Below are 12572 nucleotides of genomic sequence, written 5' to 3'. Positions count from 1 at the left end.
CACTTGTTGCACTTGCGCGATAGGGTCCAAAGAGTAAAAGAGAGTGTGTTTAACATTTTGAATATAGCTCATCTGGGAGATCTACCATGTCGAGGAATTTCAGACTGCATTCCTCAGAATACAATATTATGGACGAGTTGGAGAAAAGAAAGCCAATGCCACATAAAAATCACTGCAAAAGGCTTTTAAAGAAAGGGACAACATATTGTTGTGAATAGCTTTCCAGCACATCAGCAGCAAACTCTGATTATAGCTTGTGACAATATCGTTCTGATCACCAAATGATCAGAACAGATTCTGCTCTTCATGAAATAAATGCTCTTTTTAAAGCTGGTTGCAAACTGATATTACCAAAACTGTCTTTATCTCAAGGTCAAAGGGATTCAAAAGGATCCTTTTTTAAATTAACATTAATAAATGATCATGTTGGCATATTTTTTGTTGTCATACTGTACACTCACACCCCTTTCTTTCACACACATACACACACACACACACACACACACACACACACACTCACTCACAACTTCCATTATTGCAGTGACCACATTTAATTCAGTTGCCATATCCACTGCCAGCTACCGGGTCATAAGCATAATTGATTTTTGGAATGAACGTGTAATTCTGTCCAAAAGCGTTGTCACACTGCCTAACTTGTGGGATTCATCTTCAGTCACACTCAAGTTGCCTCCCATCTGCTCACTGAATACTACAAATTGTATAAGTAGGAGAAGTTCTTGTCCTCGTCTTCATGAAATGGCCCAACAGATTTCTAAAGGGACTCTTGTGTCTGTTGGCCTTTTCACCAGCTTTACCTCCTTAGCTCAATAGAATGTCTTCAACATTTATGGAACTGTGTGCACAATTTACTTTGTGCAGTTAGAGCCTTTGAATAATCAACGTTTGCTTGGTAATGGCACCTGAACATAGTGACCCTTTAGGTCATGCAGTAATTGGATTTCATGGTTGAGAAGTGACGACAAGAAACTGTTTAATTTAGAGCCGACAACTTTGGCTCTCATCCCTGCATTTTGGAATTAGTCCAGAATAGAGAGGTTGTATTACAATGATACTTTGTTGTATCTCATATACTTATCACAGTCATACGTAGGCAGAATAGCCCCAAACTGCTTTATTCAAATTGTTGTTATTTTATTATATTATTTAAGTACAACTAGAAGGAAACATATGTGGCATATATGTAAGGACCGTGTGCCCAAGATTATGCGTGTTCCGAAGCACAGAGTTACCAACCGCAATCATGCATGCGTTTTAACTAACAAAACAATGATAACCTGGTTGGTTATCAGCGACACAGTTTAGTAACTAATCAGCTACAGTCTAAGTTTTGAAAGAAAACTCAGATCACCCACAGACTATTACACTTTAAACAGACTGTGTTTTGCCTGTGTAGTAGACCTGCAATCAAATTTGCATGGATACAGAACGGCTAAAAAAAACATTGGCGCACGTTTGACATGTAAACCAAAAGGAAGGAGGAGTTTAGTGCACATGAGAGAAATGAGGAGTTGCTCAATATTTCGATGTATGATATACAGTAGTCAATCTCGAGTCTACAGTCTTGAGTCCAGAGCATGCCAAGGATCAGTACACCTTGTGTTTTTTTTACCTTTGAGAACAAAACCAAAAGGGCATGCCCTGAACAGAATATTGATTTGAATACAAGTAAAGGATTAACAATACTCTACCGCCATGCTTGCGTCTCTGTGAGAAATTGAATGGAAATCCATCGAATATTTGTTGAGATATTTCATTCTGGACCAGAGTACAGGACCAAACCAAAATGTCCTGAGTATGCGTGAAATGTATGGTGCATTAAACTTATTACAGCTACAATTTATTGCAAAAAGTTGAGTTGTGTCTCCCAGGAAACCGGATTCCCGGGATCAATCCCTATTGTATTGCCAATCTTTATCAAAGTTCCTTTATTGAACTATATCTTGCAGAAATGTTTGCTAAATAAATACGCTTGTACGGCTGCGAGACATCTGCAGTGGTAAAAACAAATCCTCAATCAATGCACTCAATTTAGTTGCAAAATCCAAAACATCTAATCTAATGTAATCGTTTCTCAATTCAGACCAATTTCTATCACAAAGAGAGATTTTCCAACAACCAGTGAACAGTCATTCATATTGCATCCCCTAAATGAAGAGCCCACTCAGCAGATCCCTCTGGCCTGATGCCTCAATCTGTTTCCCAATCTCATTTCTAATTTATCTTACTTGCCCCAACCAACCCGGTGTAGTGAAGTGCAGTTTTACATTAGTCCTTTGAATCTGCAGTAGGCAATGAAGCGAGAGAAAAGGGGTTTGGCATGAAACCCATTCCCGATTCAATCCCCAAAACTCCATAAAGTGCCCTTCATTTGTCTTCAATTCAACTTCATCTGTGCTGTGTGAATGAGCTTAAACTGTGTGTTTCTGTTCTCCCAGGAAGTGTAAAGCATCCTAATGGATTTCTGATGTAGCTTCAGCTGTACATGGAACAAGTGAGAGAGAATCAGCTTTACCCATTATCATTCACTAGTCGTATCTTATACACCTGCGTCTTACTTCCTTTAAATTCACTTTTATTCTCTGTGTATAATTAATGTGACATATATAAATGATTACTAACAGGTGATTATGGGCTGTGTTCTTGTTCTTGTCATTCTTCTTCTTGAAGCTGACATAAGATGACCTTTAACACTGTTAAGAGGTGTTTGTTTGTGTGCACTTTTTCTTGACATTTTATTGCAAAAGGTCACAACATTTTTGAGTTTTGTGTTTGTTGATTCTGTCCCAAAAATCAAAGTCAACCACGGTGGTGAAACAGTTTTTTTTTTACAATGGTTGTTTATATTCAGGGCAGAATGGTGCGATTAGCCAGACCATCCTGAATGGTCTGGCTAAGAAACATGACAGTTTGTACTGCCTCCACCTCTAAAGCTGGTTGATGGGCAGCCGGTTCATCCTGCAGTATCGTGTTATTAAAGCCAACCAAAGGGACAGCTTTACATTTTACAGCCATCACTGGATCCTGGTTTCATTTTAGGTTCATTCTGTATTTATATTTGTCAATTCTGTAAGTTTTGATTTTCCCTTTAATTTTTCCATTTGCCTTCATGGTTGCTCCATTTAACATGTCCATCAGCAATTCACACCTGGTACCTGGAATGGGGCACCATTAAAGGTCCCATGGCATGAAATTTTTTTTATGGTTACGGTTTTTTAGTTCTGGTTCTAGTTTTGGTTCCCCCAGCCTGCCTATGGTCCCCCAGTGGCTAGAAATGGCGAGAGATGTAAACCGAGCCCTGGGTATCCTGCTCTGCCTTTGAGAAAATGAAAGCTCAGATGGGCTGATCTGAATCTTCTCCTTATGAGGTCATAAGAAGCAAGGTTAACTCCCCTTTCTCTGCTTTGCCCGCCCAGAGAATTTGGCCCACCCATGAGAGAGAGACCTCACACCTCTCTCCTCCTCAATAGCTACAGACACAGAAATGGCACATACTAAGGAAAGCTCATTGTGGGACTGGCTCTTGTGGCTGTAATTCTGCACGAAGGCTGAATTTGGGGAAAGAGACTTCAGATACAGTATTAGGGGACCACTAAGGACTACATAAAAGCATCCAAAGAGCACCATGTCATGGGACCTTTAACATCTTATTGGCCATAGAAAAGTCAACACTTTTGGCTTAAAGCAACGTAGCTAGCTCAGTTCATCGTGGATAAATCACAGATTACTTGTGAACATATGTATAGTGAAGATAAAGATACCAAAGTATGCTCTTACAAATTGTGTTTGTTCCTTCGAAAACCACAGTTCTGAATTTTAGATACTGTACTCACAAAGTAAAAACATAGCATTGGTCCTTTGTTCAAACCCTTAAAACAACCACATTTCACCAGCGAATAATGACTGTTCTCACTCACAAATGTGGAAGTAGTGCAATGTTGCAGCACCACACAACCTCTGAGAGAAGAGGACCGGATGGATGGTTGTGTCAAAAACCTGTGCATCTTCTCTCCTACGAGATACCATTTTCTGGTTGTTTTTTTATCTTTCTCTTTACCTTAGCCAATTAGTTTTAGTGGCCTAAACCTAACCAAACCTTAACCATAGAGGTAGCAGATTTAGAGATAGCAGAGAACGGTTATTTGTAACGGTTTTAGAAGGCACTGGCAAACATTGTTATCCTGCCGATGAGGAGTCCCAGATCGAAAAAACTCACACTGAATGGGTGATTTCTGAAGAAGGGGAAAAACAAACTATTTTGTGGTTTAGGTTGAAGCACTTGATGCCCCAGCACCTTGTTTATCTTACTGACTTTCTTACCAAACATTCAGCATATTTCAATAGTTCGAATTTCTTCATCCTCATCCCAAAAAATAATTGATTGGATGGCTGAGGAGGCGGCTGTAGGTCGCCCATGAATCACAGCTATTTGTGGTTTGATATCCGACTTCTCCCGTCCACATGTTGAAGCTATATACTGAAACTTGTTGTTAAGCACTTTGTCCTACTAACATTGAAAGCTGCAGTGTAATTACCATACTATAAATATTGATGGATCTGCAGAGAATTGAGGTTGTGTTTGCTCAACATGAACTGATAAAGATCTGTGTGTAGAATTAGAAACACCCCGACTATTTATCTTTGTGCCATGTGCATTTTAAAACCGGAACAGTTCCTATGTGGACACTGTTTTTCGTTCTTTTGCATTGAATATGTGTGTTGTTTATGTGCCATCTACTCTCCTGAGTATTTTGTATGTTTGCCACCATCAAAGACTACCAACAGATGAATGCCCAAAATATCAAAGAGAATATCCAACAGTTTTCAGTCTGCTGTGAGTTGAATATGTGTATAGGAATAAAACCGTAAAACACTGAACACAGCAGCATTTTAATATTAACATTAAAGTTATACCTTTCTACACACGGTATATTTGAGTGCTTGTGAGACTGATGAACAAAGGCGTCTTCTTACTGAATTTCCGAGGAAGAGAGGAATCCATAATGCAAAATAAGAGCGCCAGGATGCAGTTTGATGTACAGTATGACCTCAGAAAATCTTTCTCCCACAGATTTAAGATGGCACTTGTCAAAGTATGGGCCTTTTGTAGTTGGTGCTGAGAAGCTTGAAGTACTTGTCTGACAGTGGAAATCATAAAAAGAAAGTGTGTTTGACAGGGGTGGGATGTACACTTACCAGAGGCATCAAGAAAAAAAAATATAATAAACAAGCATACACTCACACACAAAGAAATACTGAAGATGTCCAAAGACACAGTGACACACACATACAATCTTGTGTCCGAGCACTGATTTAACTCTTCAGTGTGGACCCTGTAGTGTTATCGGACAGGACACATGTTAAGTGTACGAGTGACAGAGAAGAGCCCTGATCCAACATTGTCATAGCTTCTGTAACACTGCAGGTGTTATAAAAGCGACTGGAATATGGATGAGTGGGAGACTGCTGTGATTGAAATGTGCTAAAGCGAGTCTGTGCCTTTGTACTACCCTCCAAGGTGTGGGAGAGGAGGAAGAGAGAGAGAGAAAGTAGGGCAAAGAAGTGTAGTGTAGACAACAAGGTGGAGCTGCTCGCTGATACTTTGCTGGCCTGAGCCTAAACACAAGTTGCCCTCAAGCACCGGTTCCCAATCTGATAATTTTAACCCAATTTGCAATGCTACATGACAAAGCCTCATCCTCAGCTATGTGTGGGTGTGTGTCTGTAGCAAAAGATGCTCAAGTTTTCTTTTTGGTTAACAAGTAAAGCATGACACGCTTGTATGGGTTTGTAACACATAAATGCTGACGCAGTTTTCCTCATATCTCTTTCAGGAAACCTCCTCCTACTCAGATCGAGGCTTCTGAGAAATGAGCTACAAATGTAAGTCCTTTGCCTGACCTCAGCACTCATCCTGTGATGTTGCTTTTAAATTAATGAAACCGACTGAAACACTCATGTAATCACAGTGCCTTGGATCCTCAACCTTTAACTCCGTGCTCCTCACTAACCATCAAGAACAGGAATCACCACGGACTTTATGTATTAGTAGCTAATTGCTATTCCCTGCAAACGCACTATCATCAAAGGATGACTCACTGCAGGACAAGCTAGTCAAATTCAGATTTCAAACACGACCATTCCTTCAGTATTATGAGACGAAGTTGCCATTTCTGATTTCAGTTTGTCATCCCCAGCACAAGGAAGGCTTAAGGCGCTATCAATAATGGATGAGGATGTGAGACTTTCCAGCAGGTTTTATAGAAGCTTCTGTGCATGCATTTAAAACCCAGCAGGACCGGCTCTCTGTGCACCTGGAAACCTGTCTTTCAAGCAGTTCTCGAGACAGTCTAGTCAGTCAGTGCTGCTTACAGCAAAGATAAGAAGCAGCTTTCAGAGAATCACTGGGGTTAAGATTGTGAGATGTTAGGAACAAGAGTACAGGAGTTTTATAGTGCCTTCACATACAGTATTATCACCTTATATAATTTGATATGGTGAGTGTATTTCCTCACTTTCCTATTTACTCAAGTAGCAGACACAGAGCATAACATGAGCGTCATCTGGAGTTTCTGCCCACCTGGTAAATATGAGTCCAATATTCACCGTCGGCGTGTTTTGGTCTCCCCTTACTTCTGAGGGAAATATCTGACTCTTTAGCTGGTAAAAGCTCCACTATGTTCACCAGCTAGTTGCTTACTTTATCTGTCTGCTGGTAAGTGCTGGGCAGGTAGCATTCAGTAGGTTTATCAGAGCTTTTTCGCTGAAAAGAATTGAGACTGAACCAAACCTGTAAAACCAAAATAATGACCGTAATGTTATTTAGAACTGAGGACAATTTGGCTTATATAATTATTTCTTAAACGAATTAAAAAATCCGCCAGTGCAGAAATAATATTTCAGCTTGTTTCCAATGCCAATCCGCTTGTTGTTGTTGTCTACTGTCTCAACCTGCCTTTTTCAGAAACTCATATCTAGAAAATTCTTGTTTTGTAGAGGAAACAGGTTGGAATATTCTTCCAACACTGGTGATTTTTTCACTTATTTCAAGAAATTAAGATTTATAGGTCTCAATTACACAGAAAGGATTCTTTAGTCCTGGTGTGGTGTAATTGTACATTGTAACAATGTAATTGCAATAAGAAAATAGGGGGAAACATGATAGTAATATTTCACAGATCACTGAACATTGTCTCTGCAGGATTATTTTATGTTTGTTATAGAAGGAGTGAACGTTATTTTTTTGTTAGGTTCTTGTGAAAAAGCAGTGAGCACAAGTTGTACAAATCCAAACCATAAACATGTAGATCTGCCTTTTGAAAGTGGCTTGGGAGGCCTTATGTATGGCTTCTTCTCCATTCTGTCATTTTAATGGAAATATGAAACAATATTCATGATACTGCACCAGTTTCAATTTAAGGATTATATCCACAAACATGACCACTTATTACATGCGGCCACATATTCAATGTTAAGCCACTGTCCTTCATTCCTTCACAGTTCACACACCTATACACACAATATTCTGTCTTTGTAGTTTCTCTCAAATATTTGCACCCACACCTCCTATATCACACGTACACACATGCACTCTGAGGCATGCATTTGCATACAAATATAGTTTTTGACATTCACACAGGCACATCAGCAGCACCTACACATGTGCACACATATTGCCAGACGGACAGGGGTCCGTCTAGCCAGCTGTGTTGCTGTGGTTAGGAGATAACAGAAAGCTCCAATCACGGGACTCCCCTCAATCCTTCCCATAAGGCCCCTGATGGGAGTCTCCCTTGTGAGGAGGATGAGAGGGTGTAGCTGATATCACACTCACAATAGGCCATGCTAGAGGTGTTAGAATTGGATCTGGAGGTTGCATTTGACACCGTCTTTTGTACAGTAACCATGCCCAAAAGGTGCACCGTAGGTTGATAGCAAATTAACCATACAACTTTCTCTATGGCAGATTAATGTGTGCTTTTCTTTTTAGGTCAAAGTAAGACATGTAGCATTTGCCAGGGGATAATCAGATCAATAATAGCGCCGCAGAGGAAAGACAGAAAGGATACGAACACAATATTGAAACACTGTGATCAAAGCTGAGCGCACTCTGGGAATGAGAATGTAGGTTGGAGAGCAGGGCTGCAAAGGACAGCTGTGATTGATGCATTACTCTCTCCTAGCTGTCTGCAGACAAAGAGAGGGAGACTGTGGCAATTTCCCTGAATCACAGTGTACATCTTATTTTGTCTCTTCCCTCCTCTCGTTTCTTTACGCACTTGCATTATGAAGTGCTCATCCTGTGCTATTAAAAAAGCCTCTTCTGTGTGCAGAAAGTAGCTGGCATGGAAACACTTTTTAGTCTGACTAGGATAGTGTAGAAGTGCTCTTACTGTCCTACACTTGGAACATAAACTGGGTATCCTTTCTGAACAATAATGAAATGCTTCATCCCATTTGCTGCTGCCTTTAATATGCTGTATACAACCATTTATATTGTTTTACCTTTTGTTATTTATGATGTCTAAAAAGCATAGATGAATCGTTGGTTTCCCAGAGATGAGATGAGCTGTTAACTCTGAAATCTGTTTATTTTCAGAATTTCTAATATACCAGGGCGAAACACACAGCCCACTCACACTTTGAATAGAACATGTACAAAATTTAATTTAAAAAAATGAATTTCACTCTGTCTTACTGTATGTCAAGGTCGACATCCTCTCTGTCTCCGAAGTCCTATCAGCAAAGAAAATCCACATTCCCTGCTTCAGTGCAGTTTAACAAGCTAATGAGTCTCAGTGGTGATATTAAAACCTCAGTGGGAAGGAAACCACATGGGAGCCAGTTGATTAAGCAGACTTATAATGTAGTGAAACCTACACAGCCTTCAATATATAAATCACACCATGTAACAATACAACAGAGCAATAGTACTTTATTTTATTGTTTACAGCTGTTCACATCTTGGCCAGGTAGATTTACAATAAATGGTTCTACAAGTCATATTTAACAATCAAGTGCTCTGCTTTATTTGAAAGAAACATTTTGATAAAGCATTCCGAGCGAGTGAGTTACAAGTAACTCTAAATCTCATTTAATATTAAATGACAGTCTGAACATTGAAACTGAGGAGAAGATTTTTTATTAGTATTTAGTATTTGATGGTGTCTGAAAGCTGTGTGGTGAATACTCCAGCCACAACAATAATACTGCAGGACCTCAGACTCTGGAAAAGACTACATGTAGTATAATATATTCCATGTGAGCTGAGGGCTGTAGCTTACATCTCCTAAATGTCAGTGCTCTGTGTATAAATCGTAATATACATACCATGTCTGCCTATCCAGCTGGCTTTATAACCATTGTCATGGCAACGACTCATCCTTGTTCCGATGACTGGTTGACAGACAGCCATTAGAGTATTATTGTGTGGGGGATTTTGGGGGATTGTGAAGCATGAATGCAGGGTTGAACCACTTGGCATCCAGAGGGGACCCCTGTCCTCTCTTCCCCCATCAAACGATCACCCCTCACATCTCGACAGGAAGTGACTTGACTTTTCACCATTTCCTTTCACAGAAGGAAGTCTCATTGCGCTGCTGCTGCTTCCTCTGTGTGTGTATGTGTGTGTGTGTGGGGGGGGATGTTTAAGGCTGTATGGATGTGTCAACCAGCTACTGTGATTTATTTTTTTTAATTATGTCTCCTCCAGCTCAGGAAGAAAACACTGTCTGTGGGGAAACACAAAGAGGGAATTTCATGCTGATAGGACAGTGACTTTTGAAGACACCCACTTGATTTGACTGTCTCGTGCTTTTAAATACTTTGTACTTAAACTTAAATGTATTTCTTATGGATTTTGTCCCCCATTTCTTACATTGGAGTCATAAAGGGATCATTTTATGGCCGGTATGAAAAGGAGAAATGGTTCAGATGAAAAATAATCAGCTTACTGTATGGGCATGTGAGTACTGTATTAGGACAGACTTGAAAATATGTAAGTCTATCCTTTAAAGTTCTACTGCTTTTGAAATATTTCTGAATATTGAACTCGATGTTTACAGTATATACTATGGGCATGATATTTATGTGTGAGTATTGTGGAGATTAATGGAAAAATATATGTGATCATTGAAAATCAACTAGCTTTTTGGCATTTGTGTATTAACATATAAAAATGTGACATTTTATTGACCTCTTGTCTCTTGACTTGCTCCCCTCCAGGCAGATTAGAGGTCAGAAACTGTGACAGAATAGCAACTATAAAACTGTGCCTACAAATCAGTGCATACATCTTCAGAGACGAAAGATGTTTCTCAATACACAGCCTTCAAGTCTCTAACCCCTGTTAACATTTTACGATAACCACAAATTCACACACTACAAATTCATAAATACTCTGTACACTGGAAGAGCTTTATTTCTTAAATGTAAAACACTCTCGAGATCTCCAGGTGACTCCTAAATGTATCACTGTTTTTTCGTACTAGGCTTTTCTCATCCAGAAAAAACATAAATGGTACCAACATCACTCCATACCCGTTTAATGTACTCACTTCACACACACACACAAATTGTTTTGAGGTCATGGAAAGTTCCATCGCCATCATAAGCAGTGAAGTGGTGCCACTGTCTTTCGCTGACTTCCTTTCTGGCATCACAGTCTTCAGAGATGGGCTAAAATGAGTGGGTCATCTATCACAGCAGAGGGGAGAGTGGTAAATTTATAGCTGTGAAAATAGGCCAGAGCACAGCACTGATGGAATAGATAGAGTGTAATTAGGACAAGGTTAGCCTGCTTCACACACGAGCACGCATGCGTACCCATATACACTATTATTAATTATGTGACGCACATACATACATACAAGTGACTGTGTGTGTGTGTGTGTGTGTGTGTGTGTGTGTGTGTGTGTGTGTGTGTGTGTGTGTGTGTGTGTGTGTGTGTGTGTGTGTGTGTGTGTGTGTGTATGTGTGTCGCACTCAGTGACTGACAAATTATTCAATTACATTCAACTGAACAGAGCCCTATAACTTAAATCAAAGCAAAGAAAATTCTAATCTCTCAAGCAGTCGTGGGCAATTATTATTTTTGCACACCCATATGCCTCACATAATCACACTCATTTACACCCTCACACCTTTTTGGGGATAAACACATGCATTGAACACTCTTCTGACACACATCTCCACCAGTATAATCTGATTACTTCTCCTTAGCTAAACAACTTGGTTGTTTACTTCATACATGCAAAAAGACGGAACTCTCTTGACACTAACCTCTCTCGCTCTTCCTGCTCGATGCCATGTTTCTCCCTACTTGCTGATTTCTGTCTGTCATCTTCCTCTGCATCTTTATATGTCTTCACCTTCGAAAATGCACAGTTTACAACACATTTACTCATTTTCACACTTTTTCAGTCCTGTTAGATTGCTTTCATTTTCACTTCTGTCAAAACCCACACCTTTCTCCCCATATAGCTTTTCCCCCTTCCTTCTGTCCGTTCCTCCTCACCAGCAGCATGTAAGCATCTGCCTCCCTTGTTACATGTAACGCACACACTGCCTTTAGACACAGCACACTAACACACACACAGAGCTGCCCCCTGTCTATAGGGCAGTGCTGTAAGCCTATAGAGCAGATGGGCTCAGGGCTGACTGACTGAGCTGTGCTCTGACAAACTGCTTCTCCGTACAGTGTTGCTCAGATGAGGGGATGATGTCCTTTGCACGGTCTCTAATCTAAATCTGGCCGCCCACAGATTTGCCAATCTAGAAACTGGCAACCGGTCGAAAAAATCTGGCAACTCAAGGGCTATAACACAGACGGCCAAGAGACATTTTGATCCAGTATCTAGCAATCAGTTTGACTGTTTCCAGGATGGCACAGTTTAGGTCTGTAAATGAAAATATTGGGTAAAATTCTCACCTTGTCTTGGAATGAGGAGTCCATTTGTTTTTGGAACTGTTTCAGGGCAGGAAATGTGTTAACTGAGTAAATATTGTTGGAAATAAAATTGATGAAATCTTCATTCGTGCTATAGGTAAATATTGACAGACAGGACATTTACAGAAGGTTAATAGAGGGAAGCCTGACTGGTTATAGACTGACAGATAGTCCCTAGAATGATAAAGTACGAGGCTATATATATTCGACATGAAACCCTCATAGGGTTTAAACTATTTGGCTTTTTAAAGATTAAAAATTGATCCCAGTATTTTTATTTGTGCACTATTTAACTATCTTTTTTTTTATTCCATTCAACAATTTTCATCCCAAAACATTCCTCAGTCTGTACCACCGATGTAGTATTTCAACAAAAAATGCAAGACTTTTACTTGTAACAGTGTGTCTTTACATAATGTAAAATGTTTCATATTTAGAAAAACGTCAGGCTCAGAAAATGCTCACCTGATTTATGAGCATCATTAAAAAAGATATTGGGGTTTCAGAGACAATAGTTTCAGGTATGGCTCGGGACTTTTTTGTTTTTAATCATTAAACATAACGACCTTTTCATCACATCTCCATTGCGTTCTGTCAGACTTATTGA

At 39.7% G+C, this 12572-nt stretch overlaps 1 protein-coding gene across 4 annotated transcripts in view; it reads left to right on the top strand.

Moving 5' to 3' along the window:
* Window positions 1-12572, top strand: part of dlgap4b (discs, large (Drosophila) homolog-associated protein 4b) — a 125134-nt gene that overhangs the window by 74873 nt on the left and 37689 nt on the right. For all 4 annotated transcript variants that reach the window (XM_039797805.1, XM_039797803.1, XM_039797804.1 and 1 more), the window contains one exon: window positions 5853-5901. The gene's annotated coding sequence lies outside the window, so the exon portion shown is untranslated. The remainder of the gene's footprint in view (window positions 1-5852; window positions 5902-12572) is intronic.

This window comes from Perca fluviatilis, chromosome 4, assembly GCF_010015445.1.
Source record: "Perca fluviatilis chromosome 4, GENO_Pfluv_1.0, whole genome shotgun sequence".
NCBI lineage: Eukaryota > Metazoa > Chordata > Actinopteri > Perciformes > Percidae > Perca > Perca fluviatilis.
Note: the sequence above shows the minus strand (reverse complement) of the source record. Positions and strands in the feature narration are given on the sequence as shown.